Raw genomic sequence first — 16,064 nt, forward strand, 5'->3', positions numbered from 1 at the left:
GGTACAGGGTATAATAAGTTTGTGCATTTGTATGTAACGCCAAGAAGGAGTAATCATAGACCAACCTTTTAGTATACGGATCGGCTTAGAATTAAATTCTGAGTCGATTTAGCGATGTCCGTCTGTCTGTCTGTCCGTCTGTCTGTCCGTCTGTCTGTCCGTCTGTCTGTCTGTCTGTCTGTCTGTCTGTTGATGTATTTTTGTGTGCAAAGTACAGCTCGCAGTTTTAGTCCGATTGTCCTAAAATTTGGTATAGGGTCCTGTTTCGGCTCAAAGATGATCCCTATTGATTTTGGAAAAAATCGGTTCAGATTTAGATATAGCTGCCATATATATTTTTCACTGATCTGGTCATAATTGGCGTGTATATCAACCGATCTTCCTCAAATTCCGTACATCCCAATATTTTATGAGTCTCGAAAAACTTGCAAAATATCTGCAAAATCGGTTCAGATTTAGATATAGCTCCCATATATAGCTTTCGCCCGATTTACACTCATATGCCCACAGAGGCCAATTTTTTGCTCCGATTTAGTTGAAATTTTGCATAGGGAGTAGAATTAGCGTTGTAACTATTCGTGCCAAATTTGCTTGAAATCGGTTCAGATTTGGATATATCTCCCATATAAAGCTTTCGCCCGATTTACACTCATATGACAACAGAGGCCAATTTTTAACTCCGATGTAGTTGAAATTTTGCACAGGGAGTAGAATTAGCATTGTAGCTATGCGTGCCGAATTTGGTTGAAATCGGTTAAGATTTAGATATAGCTCCCATATATATGTTTTTCTGATTTCGACAAAAATGGTCAAAATACCAACATCTTCCTTGTAAAATCGCCACTGCTTAGTCGAAAAGTTGTAAAAATGACTCTAATTTTCCTAAACATCTAATGCATATATATCGAGCGATAAATCATAAATAAACTTTTGCGAAGTTTTCTTAAAATTGCTCCAGATTTAAATGTTTCCCATATTTATACCCTTCACCACTACTGTGGTACAGGGTATAATAAGTTTGTGCATTTGTATGTAACGCCAAGAAGGAGTAATCATAGACCAACCTTTTAGTATACGGATCGGCTTAGAATTAAATTCTGAGTCGATTTAGCGATGTCCGTCTGTCTGTCTGTCCGTCTGTCTGTCCGTCTGTCTGTCCGTCTGTCTGTCTGTCTGTCTGTCTGTTGATGTATTTTTGTGTGCAAAGTACAGCTCGCAGTTTTAGTCCGATTGTCCTAAAATTTGGTATAGGGTCCTGTTTCGGCTCAAAGATGATCCCTATTGATTTTGGAAAAAATCGGTTCAGATTTAGATATAGCTGCCATATATATTTTTCACTGATCTGGTCATAATTGGCGTGTATATCAACCGATCTTCCTCAAATTCCGTACATCCCAATATTTTATGAGTCTCGAAAAACTTGCAAAATATCTGCAAAATCGGTTCAGATTTAGATATAGCTCCCATATATAGCTTTCGCCCGATTTACACTCATATGCCCACAGAGGCCAATTTTTTGCTCCGATTTAGTTGAAATTTTGCATAGGGAGTAGAATTAGCGTTGTAACTATTCGTGCCAAATTTGCTTGAAATCGGTTCAGATTTGGATATATCTCCCATATAAAGCTTTCGCCCGATTTACACTCATATGACAACAGAGGCCAATTTTTAACTCCGATGTAGTTGAAATTTTGCACAGGGAGTAGAATTAGCATTGTAGCTATGCGTGCCGAATTTGGTTGAAATCGGTTAAGATTTAGATATAGCTCCCATATATATGTTTTTCTGATTTCGACAAAAATGGTCAAAATACCAACATCTTCCTTGTAAAATCGCCACTGCTTAGTCGAAAAGTTGTAAAAATGACTCTAATTTTCCTAAACATCTAATGCATATATATCGAGCGATAAATCATAAATAAACTTTTGCGAAGTTTTCTTAAAATTGCTCCAGATTTAAATGTTTCCCATATTTATACCCTTCACCACTACTGTGGTACAGGGTATAATAAGTTTGTGCATTTGTATGTAACGCCAAGAAGGAGTAATCATAGACCAACCTTTTAGTATACGGATCGGCTTAGAATTAAATTCTGAGTCGATTTAGCGATGTCCGTCTGTCTGTCCGTCTGTCTGTCCGTCTGTCTGTCTGTCTGTCTGTCTGTCTGTTGATGTATTTTTGTGTGCAAAGTACAGCTCGCAGTTTTAGTCCGATTGTCCTAAAATTTGGTATAGGGTCCTGTTTCGGCTCAAAGATGATCCCTATTGATTTTGGAAAAAATCGGTTCAGATTTAGATATAGCTGCCATATATATTTTTCACTGATCTGGTCATAATTGGCGTGTATATCAACCGATCTTCCTCAAATTCCGTACATCCCAATATTTTATGAGTCTCGAAAAACTTGCAAAATATCTGCAAAATCGGTTCAGATTTAGATATAGCTCCCATATATAGCTTTCGCCCGATTTACACTCATATGCCCACAGAGGCCAATTTTTTGCTCCGATTTAGTTGAAATTTTGCATAGGGAGTAGAATTAGCGTTGTAACTATTCGTGCCAAATTTGCTTGAAATCGGTTCAGATTTGGATATATCTCCCATATAAAGCTTTCGCCCGATTTACACTCATATGACAACAGAGGCCAATTTTTAACTCCGATGTAGTTGAAATTTTGCACAGGGAGTAGAATTAGCATTGTAGCTATGCGTGCCGAATTTGGTTGAAATCGGTTAAGATTTAGATATAGCTCCCATATATATGTTTTTCTGATTTCGACAAAAATGGTCAAAATACCAACATCTTCCTTGTAAAATCGCCACTGCTTAGTCGAAAAGTTGTAAAAATGACTCTAATTTTCCTAAACATCTAATGCATATATATCGAGCGATAAATCATAAATAAACTTTTGCGAAGTTTTCTTAAAATTGCTCCAGATTTAAATGTTTCCCATATTTATACCCTTCACCACTACTGTGGTACAGGGTATAATAAGTTTGTGCATTTGTATGTAACGCCAAGAAGGAGTAATCATAGACCAACCTTTTAGTATACGGATCGGCTTAGAATTAAATTCTGAGTCGATTTAGCGATGTCCGTCTGTCTGTCTGTCCGTCTGTCTGTCCGTCTGTCTGTCCGTCTGTCTGTCTGTCTGTCTGTCTGTTGATGTATTTTTGTGTGCAAAGTACAGCTCGCAGTTTTAGTCCGATTGTCCTAAAATTTGGTATAGGGTCCTGTTTCGGCTCAAAGATGATCCCTATTGATTTTGGAAAAAATCGGTTCAGATTTAGATATAGCTGCCATATATATTTTTCACTGATCTGGTCATAATTGGCGTGTATATCAACCGATCTTCCTCAAATTCCGTACATCCCAATATTTTATGAGTCTCGAAAAACTTGCAAAATATCTGCAAAATCGGTTCAGATTTAGATATAGCTCCCATATATAGCTTTCGCCCGATTTACACTCATATGCCCACAGAGGCCAATTTTTTGCTCCGATTTAGTTGAAATTTTGCATAGGGAGTAGAATTAGCGTTGTAACTATTCGTGCCAAATTTGCTTGAAATCGGTTCAGATTTGGATATATCTCCCATATAAAGCTTTCGCCCGATTTACACTCATATGACAACAGAGGCCAATTTTTAACTCCGATGTAGTTGAAATTTTGCACAGGGAGTAGAATTAGCATTGTAGCTATGCGTGCCGAATTTGGTTGAAATCGGTTAAGATTTAGATATAGCTCCCATATATATGTTTTTCTGATTTCGACAAAAATGGTCAAAATACCAACATCTTCCTTGTAAAATCGCCACTGCTTAGTCGAAAAGTTGTAAAAATGACTCTAATTTTCCTAAACATCTAATGCATATATATCGAGCGATAAATCATAAATAAACTTTTGCGAAGTTTTCTTAAAATTGCTCCAGATTTAAATGTTTCCCATATTTTTTTACTAACATTGTGTTCCACACTAGTGCATTAGCCGACTTAAATTTTAAGTCTATAGATTTTGTAGAGTCTATCAAATTCTGTCCAGATCGAGTGATATTTAAATGTATGTATTTGGGACAAACCTTTATATATAGCCCCCAACACATTTGACAGATGTGATATGGTATCGAAAATTTAGATCTACAAAGTGGTGCAGGGTATTATATAGTCGGCCCCGCCCGACTTTAGACTTTCCTTACTGGTTTTCACATAGATTGGTGTACAACTTTTTTTTTGCTGACTGTATATAGGAAAGTCCACAATTAATTACGAACCGATGTGAACTATTGCGCGGTAATTAGAGAGAAGGAATTGAAATATGGCGGTCGCTTTATTGGATTGGTTTATCTGGGGGCTATAAATAACTATAGGCCTATATGGACCAAGTTTGGCATGGTTGTTAGCGACCATATACTAGCACAATGTACCAAATTTCAACCGAACAGGATGAATTTTTCGGAGGTCAAATCTGGGGATTGGTTTATATGGGGGCTATATATAATTATGGACCGTTATGGACTAATGTTTTCATGATTGTTAGTGTCCATATGTTAACACAAAATACAATATTTCCACTGAATCGGATGAAATTTGCTCCTCCCAGAGGCTCCAAAACCACCCTACGGGGAATTGGTGCAAATTGCCACTGACGGACCTTTCACTGGACTAGTACCGGTGATCTAGTTTGTCGCAGTTTTTAAATAATCATAATTTAATGACTTCCACACTCGCTTGATATAAAAATTTTATTATGTGTAGACCCACATTTAGTGAAGTAGAATTACCAGAATAACCTATTGTTCAACATATTTCAAAAGTTTTTCATTTTTGGTGCGATTCGGATAACCGAAATGAATTAGATTCCTAATAGTTTGACCGAGACTGGTTCATGAGGACCTGTCTATGGAGTACTACTGGTAAAATGTCCCAGAACGTGCCCTTAGGACGTGTCCTAAAGTGTAAATTTACCCCGTCAATGACAAACCCATGTTAAAGTGACCGGCCCCTTCCATACGTCTTGACCAGAACTAGGACAGGTCCATACACACCATGGACTAATCCTGTACCGGTCCTGTGGTTGATCCATTTCCCGTAGGGCAAATTTGGGGATCGGTTTATATGCGGCCTATCTATATTATTATGGGCCGACATGGGCCAATTTTCCCATGCTTGTTAGAGACCATATTCTGACATCGCGTACCAAATTTCAAACGGATCGGATGAATTGTTCTGCTCCCAGAGGCTCCGGAGGTCAAATCTTGAGATATATATGGTATATATGGGTGCTATATATAATTATGGACCGATATGGACCAATTTTCGGATGGTTGTTAGAGACCATATACTGACATTGCGAACCAAATTTCAACCGTGTCGGATGAACTTTGCTCCGCCAAGAAGCTCCTGAGGTAAAATCTGGGGATCAGTTTATATGGAGGCTATATGTAAAAGGGTTCCGATATGGCCCATTTGCGATACCGTCCGACCTACATCAATAACAGCTACTTGTGCCAAGTTTCAAGTCGATTCTTATTTCGTTCGGAAGTTAGCGTGATTTCAACAGACCGACGGACGGGCGTGGCTAGATCGACTCAGAATTTCACCACGACCCAGAATATATGTATATATATATACTTTATGGGGTCTTAGGGAAATATTTCGATATGTTACAAACCTATGGTGGAGGGTATAAAAATGATATAGTAGCTACACGGACGAAAAAGACTGTTTTTCATATGTTTGGGTGTAAAAATTATATGTTTGGAACTCAAATTTTTTAACACAATATTTTTAAGTGTAAGCATATAATGTTCATAAAGTAGCATAACATGTTTGGGACATATATGTTAATATGTTAGAACATATTATGTATATAAATATAATATGCTTAGATGCAGCCATATATTAACTTAGAAATAGCCTATAAACATATATGTCTTTAGAAAGGCAGACCTAGAGAGTATTCTGCAAGTAAAATATTTGAAGAAATAATTGGTGCCCTAAAAATATATACACACAAAGAAAATGTCATTAAAATTTTTTTATACTAGTGCATGCCCTAAGGTGAAACATAATATGTTTGAACAATACAAACAATATTTTGTTTGGACTAATCCTGAAAATATATATGCTTGAAGGAAAATGTGTTTCGGGTAGAGGTGTGCAAGTGACACGAAATTGTTGTGACTCACGAAAATTTTCGTGACTCACGCTCATGGCAACGGCGTGAGTGTGCGTGAGCGTGATTAACAAACCAAAATGTCGTGCGAGAGCGTGAGTCACGAAAATATTATCTTCGTGAGTGTGCGTGAGTAAAGATTTACTCTCACGAAAATAATCCCGCTCACCAACATAAAAGCTTACGAGTTAAATTCATTTACAATTTTAGTGACACCTGGGATGTTAAGAGTGTAATAACGCTCTCGATTTTAGTAATGCTCATGTTTTCAGACACGTCGCTAAGGTATATTACTCAAAAGATTGTTCGTGAGTCACGACATTGTTTGTGAGTCACAAATTATCTTTTCGTGAGTGTGCGTGAGCGTGAGTCTTACCATACAATATCGTGCGTGAATGTGCGTGAGTAAGATTTTTCCGTCGTGAGTGTGCGTGAGCGTGAGTAAAATATTACTCACGTGCACACCTCTAGTTTGGGGTATATGTTACAGAAGCGATTTTTTTTTGAAGGTGTATGCAGTTCGAAAATCCTCCTATCATGTTACCAATTTAAGATAGTAAAGAAAAAAGTCCGGCTGTGCCGACTATAACATACCCTAAACCAAGTCTAAATGGTTAATAACTTATTGAATTGAAAATATAGTTTCTGGGAATACTACACCCAATTATTACCACTTTTGCAATTAAACTAAATATAATAAACAATATTTAGTTAAATAATTTTTTATTCCAAGTAAATGAATGGGGGAAAATATTTGACTATGGTGGTGATATTGATTAACAAACATTAGGTTCCTGTGTCTTTTCTTGAGCGGCCTCGTTTCTTTGCTTTTTTACTTTCGTTTGGATGATGCTTCCTCATATGTTGATACACTGATGTTGGATATGTAAAGATTTTTGGGCAAAACTCACACTTGTAAATGGCTTTTTTGCCTTCAGGCGAATGCAGAAAAAACATATGATGGTTCAAATTCTCTTCTGTTCGAAAAAGTACACCACACTCTTTGCATTCAACCGATTTAGGATCGAGATGCAATGATGCATGTTCTTCAAGCCGATAGCGGTGTTTGATTTTGCGATTACAGCATTTAATGTAGAAATCATCGGAAGGATGTTCCTCCAAAAAATGTTTCTTAACACTAAGAAAATCGGGAAATTTCTCGGAACACACATGACAATCCAGCTGTGGCCTCCACTTGGCTATTATGGTGTTAATTTCGTTTGCTGATTTTCTAACAAAAGCACTGGTGTTGGGTGCTGATAGCTCTGGCTATTCTCTCAATTTTGATAATGTATCACCTGAGTCAAGGGGCTCCTGTTTGGAATTCTCCTCCTCATATTCTTGCACAGCAAAGTGATCATCTTCAACCATAAGATACGCGTCGTCATGTTCCCGCGATTCAATATTCTCTTTGATTTGAAAGTCATTACTTTTTTCAATATTTTCCACTTTAGTTGCAATTTGAAGTGAACAGTCTGTCACTGTCGCTTGTCCTTCAATTTGTTTATTCCCCGGAACCTGGGGTACTGTTATTGTACGTTCTTCGACTTTTATACAACTCGTCGCAAGGAACTCTTGTGATACTGTAGACTCAGAGATGGGACTTGCCGGTTTATCTTCTTCTTTGATTAACTTATCAAGTAACATCAAGACTGTTTCTTGGAAGGTATTAAACACTGATAGATGACGCCAACATGTCATGCATAATGCAGCAATAGGATTTGAAGATCTACGATCAACTTTCAGATACTAAAATCCATAAAATAAATTTTGTTGGTGGAGATGGTGGTGGTTCATAAAAGTACATACAAATAGTGTTACCTTTTCATGGAAATATTTGTTGGTGATATTAAAGATCTCATTTGGATTACCCTTTAAATCGTGTAATCGTAAGCTATCATTGCAACTCTTCCTGCATAAACGGCAAGTATTCGACATGGTCACAGTCTTTAAGAATAAAATAAGAGAGGAAGAGAAAAAAAATGTAACGCGATTTGAATCAATTGTAACAAAAACATACTAAATATGTCTTTATATTCTGAATATGGTTAGGTTAGGTTAGGTGGCAGTCCGATATTTCAGGCTCACTTATACTATGGTCACACTGGGCAAATATTTGACAGAAATCAAAAAAGAATCCGTCGCCACAGCCAAACCAGAAAACATATTTAGCTCATATTGGATACATAACATCATGGTAGGATTGTTTTCCAAAAACCGTATCAAGATATTTGGAAAATGAATTTGAAAAAGTGTTTGACACCCATTTTGGTCAAATATTTGCCTAGTGTGACCATAGCCTTAGACTATTCAGTCCATTGTGACACCACAGTGATGAACTTTCCTCTTATCGCTAAGTGCTGCCCGATTCCATAGTTAAGCTCAATGACAAGGGACCTCCGTTTTATAGCCGAGTCCAAACGGAGTTTCACATTGCTCTTTTTTCTAAACTGAAAAAATATTGATCTTATATGAAACATTATGCAACCTATATTTTAGTACACAACATTAAGGACGAATTCCATTTTAATTAAAATTGGTATAAATGGAAATTTGCATCTCTCTGTTTAAGTCCGAGGTTTTTGAATTAAGACAAATTTTCATCGTTATTTATTTGCATCTAAAGATGAGGAATTTATTTGGCTTTAGAATTCAAATGTGTATACAGAAATTGGCTCTTTATACCCTTCCCCACTATTGTGGTAGTTTGTAATAAATTTGCTCAAATTTATATATACAGGTGCCATATATACCCACCCAGTAACAAACTGAAAGTTCTTCTAAAGACACAACTACTGTGGTACAGGATATAATAAGTTTGTGTATTTGTATGTAACGTCACGAAGAAACAGCCCAGCAAAAAAATTTGGAAGTTCTTCCAAAGGAACTTCTAAAAGATGTACTCCCAAAGATGTTCTTTACTTTAACTGCACATGAAGTTCTTTTAATTCAATTATTTATAGCTTGCTTTTTATACCCTCCGCCATAGGATGGGGGGTATATTAACTTTGTCATTCCGTTTGTAACACATCGAAATATTGCTCTAAGACCCCATAAAATATATATTTTCTGGGTCGTGGTGAAATTCTGAGTTGATCTGTGCATGTCCGTCCGTCCGTCCGTCCGTCTGTCTGCTGAAATCACGCTAACTTCCGAACGAAGGTTAGGTTAGGTTAGGTGGCAGCCCGATGTATCAGGCTCACTTACACTATTCAGTCCATTGTGATAACACATTGGCGAACTTCTCTCTTATCACTGAGTGCTGCCCGATTCCATGTTAAGCTCAATGACAAGGGACCTCCTTTTTATAGCCGAGTCCGAACGGCGTTCCACATTGCAGTGAAACCACTTAGAGAAGCTTTGAAACCCTCATGTCACCAGCATTACTGAGGTGGGATAATCCACCGCTGAAAAACTTTTTGGTGTTCGGTCGAAGCAGGAATCGAACCCACGACCTTGTGTATGCAAGGCGGGCATGCTAACCATTGCACCATGATGGCTTCCGAATGAAACAAGATATCGACTTGAAACTTGGCACAAGTAGTTGTTATTGATGTAGGTCGGATCGTATTCCAAATGGGCCATATCGGACCACTTTTACGTATAGCCCCCATATAAATCGACGCTCAGATTTGGCTTGTGGAGCCTCGTGGAGGAGCAAAATTCATCCGATCCGGTTGAAATTTGGTACATGTTGTTAATATATGGTCTCCCACAACCATGCAAAAATTGGTTTACATCGGTCCATAATTATACATAGCCCCCATATAAACCGATCCCCAGATTTGGAAGTCAAATTTGGATCGGTTTATATGGGACCTATATATAGTTGTGGACCGATATGAGCCAATTTTTTGCACAGTTGTTAGAAAATATTTACGTACTAAATTTCAAACGGAAATTTGATCTCTCAGGGGTCTCTAAAAGTGAAATCTGGGGGTTTATATGGGGACTACCATGAAATTGGTGTTTTTTTGGTACAAGGCCGAACGCTATTGAATTTGGTAAAAATCGGATCAAATTTATAGCTATAGCTCCCATATATACACACAAAAATTTTTTTTCTGATTCAATCAAGAAGTTAATTGATCCAATTAATTAATTAAAAAAATTAATTGAAGGTCAATTAAAAAATTAATTGATTCAATTAAAAAATTAATTGATACTAAAGGGTGATTCTTTTGAGGTTAGGATTTTCATGCATTAGTATTTGACAGATCACGTGGGATTTCAGACATGGTGTCAAAGAGAAAGATGCTCAGTATGCTTTGACATTTCATCATGAATAGACTTACGATCTGCCACAACGTCGAATTTTCAGTGAATGGGCCCTAGAAAAGTTGGCAGAAAATCCGCTTTTTTATCGACAAATTTTGTTCAGCGATGAGGCTCATTTCTGGTTGAATGGCTACGTAAATAAGCAAAATTGCCGCATTTGGAGTGAAGAGTAACCAGAAGCCGTTCAAGAACTGCCCATGCATCCCGAAAAATGCACTGTTTGGTGTGGTTTGTACGCTGGTGGAATCATTGGACCGTATTTTTTCAAAGATGCTGTTGGACGCAACGTTACGGTGAATGGCGATCGCTATCGTTCGATGCTAACAAACTTTTTGTTGCCAAAAATGGAAGAACTGAACTTGGTTGACATGTGGTTTCAACAAGATGGCGCTACATGCCACACAGCTCGCGATTCTATGGCCATTTTGAGGGAAAACTTCGGAGAACAATTCATCTCAAGAAATGGACCGGTAAGTTGGCCACCAAGATCATGCGATTTGACGCCTTTAGACTATTTTTTGTGGGGCTACGTCAAGTCTAAAGTCTACAGAAATAAGCCAGCCACTATTCCAGCTTTGGAAGACAACATTTCCGAAGAAATTCGGGCTATTCCGGCCGAAATGCTCGAAAAAGTTGCCCAAAATTGGACTTTCCGAATGGACCACCTAAGACGCAGCCGCGGTCAACATTTAAATGAAATTATCTTCAAAAAGTAAATGTCATGGACCAATCTAACGTTTCAAATAAAGAACCGATGAGATTTTGCAAATTTTATGCGTTTTTTTTTTTTTAAAAAAGTTATCAATCTCTTAACAAATCACCCTTTATTAACTTTTGTGATTGATTTTTGTTTCAATTAAAAAAATTGTTGAATCAATTAAATTTTTAATTGAATATTTTTTAAAACTCAATTAAAATTTTAATTGGAAAAATTTTCGTGAAATTTTTTTCTGTGTATGTATCGCCCCATTTTCGAAAATTTGGTCTTAATAGCCTTATTTATTAACTGATCTCAAATTTGGCACACAGTAACCTTCTGAGATATCTACCAAGCCTGCAAAATATCATCCAAATCGGTTCAGATTTAGATATAGCTCTCATATATATGCAGCGTCCGATTTTGAAAAAATTGTCTCCAATAACTTTATTTTTGGCCATAGTGACCTCATTTATTAACCGATCTTACTCCTCAAATTCAGCACAAGGTAATATGCTGTAATATCAACCAAACCTACTCCCATATATATGTAGCACCTAATTTTGAAAAAATTGTCCCTAATAACGCTATTTTTACCATAGTGGCCTCATCTATTAGCCGATCTTACTCAAATTTAGCACACAGTAACACTCTGTGGTATCAACCAAACCTGGAAAATATCATCCAAATCGGTTCAGATTTATATATAGCTCCCATATATATACATCGCTCTATCTTCCCATATGTTCATATGTTTGGCTATAAACATTATATGTTTGGAACACAAATTTTTAAACACAATATTTTTAAGTGCAAGCATATAATGTTCATAAACTAGCATAACATGTTTGGGACATAAATGTTAATATGTTAGAACATATTATGTTTGGGACATAAAATGTTTGTAAATATAATATGCTTGGATGCAAACATATATTAATTTAGAAATATCCTATAAACATATATGTGTTTAGTAGCTTGGAGCGCTATTTAACAGGGAGCGATATTGAATTAAGTTGGTGGTTGTTGCTTGTTATTACAAAATTAACATTTTATTTTTCCTTGGGCAATTGATCAGCTACTTCTTTGATCCTTACAAACTGTGTGGTCCGCTGTTCGAATCCCCGTCCGGCAAAAGGTAAAATTAAAATAAAAAAAAATCATAAAATTTAATAATTTCTTCTACAATGTTTGTATTACAGAAAAAGGTGCTAAGAACTAAAAAATCTCGTGGAAGTGAGAAAGATGTGGGGGAATATACAATTAGGCAGAAACAAAATTTTGAGCATTCAGGTCGAAAACCTATGTTGTTAGCACCTATATTACCTGTTTATATTCATAATTCATTATGATTGTAAATATATAAATAAATAAATAAAGTTTTGAGCACAATATTGTTTGGGAGAATTTTTTTAAGCATATAATATTTTTGGGTGCAAAATGCTTCCAAACATATTATATGTTCACATAATAACATATTGTTTTTTTGGAAGACAACATTATTGAATTTGGATGCAAAAATACAAAATGTTTGGAACTTAGACTACCCAAACATATATTGTTTAGACCAATATGCTAACAAATATAATATATATTGGAAGAGATCAAACATATAAATGTTTGGGCAATACCCAAAAATGTATATGCTTGAAGCAAAATATGTTTGGGAGTATATGTTACAGAAGCGATTTTTTTGTGATACTCTTAATTATTAACCAATGCTACTCAAGATTCAAATTTTTACGTATTATCCGATCGCCTTTAGACTTGCATGTAACTCTTTTATAATAATATTGCCCGATTTTCCCGAATTTTGATTTATTACGCACACTAATTGAGCGATTTCTTCTTTCTTGTTATTGGACCCAATATTAGATATACTCGTGACAAAACTCCCATAAAAATGTACCCCTTAATGTTATTAAATATGGAAATGCGGTTTATCGCTCAAACCTATACCAATGTTACCCCACAAATGCTTATGTTTACTACTTCAGTAGGGGTGGTTTAGGGTATGATATAGTCGGCCCCGCCCGACTTTCTACGTTACTTACTTGTTTCTTATAAGGATTAAAGAAAAAACAAAGGATATTTAAAGACTTACTTCTGTCATAGAATAAAAATACGAGAGCGGTTCGTAAACTTCTTAGCCTATCAATGAAAGAGAATAGTTAGTTTTCCAAATTTTTTTTTATTTTTCAATATAATCTCCTGAAACTTCAATACACTTAGTCCATCCCTTGATTAAAATAAATGGTGATTCTTTTGAGGTTAGGATTTTCATGCATTAGTATTTGACAGATCACGTGGGATTTCAGACATGGTGTCAAAGAGAAAGATGCTCAGTATGCTTTGACATTTCATCATGAATAGACTTACTAACGAGCCACAACGTCGAATTTTCAGTGAATGGGCCCTAGAAAAGTTGGCAGAAAATCCGCTTTTTTATCGACAAATTTTGTTCAGCGATGAGGCTCATTTCTGGTTGAATGGCTACGTAAATAAGCAAAATTGCCGCATTTGGAGTGAAGAGCAACCAGAAGCCGTTCAAGAACTGCCCATGCATCCCGAAAAATGCACTGTTTGGTGTGGTTTGTACGCTGGTGGAATCATTGGACCGTATTTTTTCAAAGATGCTGTTGGACGCAACGTTACGGTGAATGGCGATCGCTATCGTTCGATGCTAACAAACTTTTTGTTGCCAAAAATGGAAGAACTGAACTTGGTTGACATGTGGTTTCAACAAGATGGCGCTACATGCCACACAGCTCGCGATTCTATGGCCATTTTGAGGGAAAACTTCGGAGAACAATTCATCTCAAGAAATGGACCGGTAAGTTGGCCACCAAGATCATGCGATTTGACGCCTTTAGACTATTTTTTGTGGGGCTACGTCAAGTCTAAAGTCTACAGAAATAAGCCAGCAACTATTCCAGCTTTGGAAGACAACATTTCCGAAGAAATTCGGGCTATTCCGGCCGAAATGCTCGAAAAAGTTGCCCAAAATTGGACTTTCCGAATGGACCACCTAAGACGCAGCCGCGGTCAACATTTAAATGAAATTATCTTCAAAAAGTAAATGTCATGGACCAATCTAACGTTTCAAATAAAGAACCGATGAGATTTTGCAAATTTTATGCGTTTTTTTTTTTTTTTTAAAAGTTATCAAGCTCTTAACAAATCACCCTTTATCAATCAATAAAACACCTTTGAAGTCTCAAAAAACCGTTGCCATAACCTCACCAGCCGATTTAATTGTTTTTGTCTTCTTTGGGGCACTTCCTCCAGCTTCAGTCCATTGTTTGGATTGTTCTTTTATCTCTGGAGTATAGTGGTGGATTCATGTCTCATCAACAGTTATGAAACGACGCTTAAAATCCATTTTATTTCGCTTAAAACGATCCAAACAAGCTTGAGAAATGTTCATTCTTATGCGTTTTTGATCGACTGTTAACAAATGCGGAACCCATCTTGCAGAAAGCTTTTTCATCTGTAGTTCTTCATGCAAAATTAAATGGACTCGATCATTTGAGATGTCCATGATATTAGCAATTTCACGCACTTTTATTCGTCGATCATTTAATACCATATCATGCACTTTGGCTACAATTTCTGTTGTTGGTGCTGTTTTTGAACGTCCACTACGTGGTTCATCTTCAATGCTTGTACGACCACGTTTAAATTCAGCAGCCCAATTTTTTACTGTTGCATATGAAGGAGCACTTTCACCTAGCACATTCACCATAACATATCATTATGAATTTCTTGTCCCGATAAACCTTTTTTATGTAAATATTACTGCCGATAGCCTTAGTTGCTAGTGCTTAAAATCTTTTTATTTATTGTCATTTTAATTATAATAAATAAAATGTAAATATTTAATGATAGCACGCATTTCTAATTTTTCCCATGTAAAAAAATTGCGGGTGCGTCTTTTTTTCTATATGAAGGAGTTGCCAGATCAAAACAAAATTTAATATGTGTTCATAACAGAGATGGAAGTTTCCAAAACACTTAACTTTTTTCTGTTTATACCGCGCCTTTTGTGCTAGGCTAAGAAGTTTCCGAACTGCCCTCGTACAGTATCTACGGATAAAAGTCAGACATATCAAAAACAAAACTTATATGCTTTTTATACCCTAAACCATATAGTGGTCAGGGTATAATAACTTTGATCTGCCAAAAAATGTGCCTATCAGAAATATTGATTTTAGACCCCATAAAATATATGCCGATCGACTCAGAATCACCTCCTTAGTCGATCTAGCGCTTGGTGTCCATCCGTCCATGTATTTGTTGTCCGAAGGATTCCGGTCGCAATTATTAACCGATTTTGATGAAATTTGGTGTGTGGCTTTTTTTGTACAGACTTACTTCTGTCATAGAATAAAAATAATATAAGTTTTAAAAATTAATTTACGTACTTAGTTTTGTCTCTAAATCTGTTGTTCGGAAATTCAAAAGCAGGATTTAAAATATTTTTTTTTTTCTTTGGTCAAATCAAATTTTCTTATAGGAGCTATATTGGAATCGCCATTTAGCGTGGTTGTAAAATTGTTCTTTCATCAGTTTTTTTTTTCTTATAAACGTTTTTCTTAAACGAAACATTTTCATACATACATTTTCATCATACCAAAGGACACCAAAAGGACATGGTGTTTCGATAACATTTTCTTATATGTGTTTTGACAAATTCTAGGCAAAAGAGATGTACAATATTTTTTCAGACATATGTACCCACTGTACAAAATTCACATTATAACACAAAACAATACATGACATTGCGGCGCGTGCGAATACACCAAAGCAAAGAAAAGATTGTGAGAGAAATACAAAACAACACAAAATACGAACTATGTGGAATGCAATAATTTTTCTGTTAGACCAAATGTATATATTGACTAAAAATCACTGT

General features: G+C 36.2%; 2 protein-coding genes across 3 annotated transcripts in view; both read right to left on the reverse strand.

The window, feature by feature from the left end:
- The window catches only part of LOC142228796 (transcription factor grauzone-like), an 84,830-nt gene that overhangs the window by 46,245 nt on the left and 22,521 nt on the right, over positions 1-16,064 (reverse strand). The window lies entirely within an intron of this gene.
- Positions 1-16,064, reverse strand: part of LOC142228795 (uncharacterized) — a 53,316-nt gene that overhangs the window by 16,748 nt on the left and 20,504 nt on the right. The window lies entirely within an intron of this gene.

This window comes from Haematobia irritans, chromosome 3, assembly GCF_050003625.1.
Source record: "Haematobia irritans isolate KBUSLIRL chromosome 3, ASM5000362v1, whole genome shotgun sequence".
Lineage (NCBI taxonomy): Eukaryota > Metazoa > Arthropoda > Insecta > Diptera > Muscidae > Haematobia > Haematobia irritans.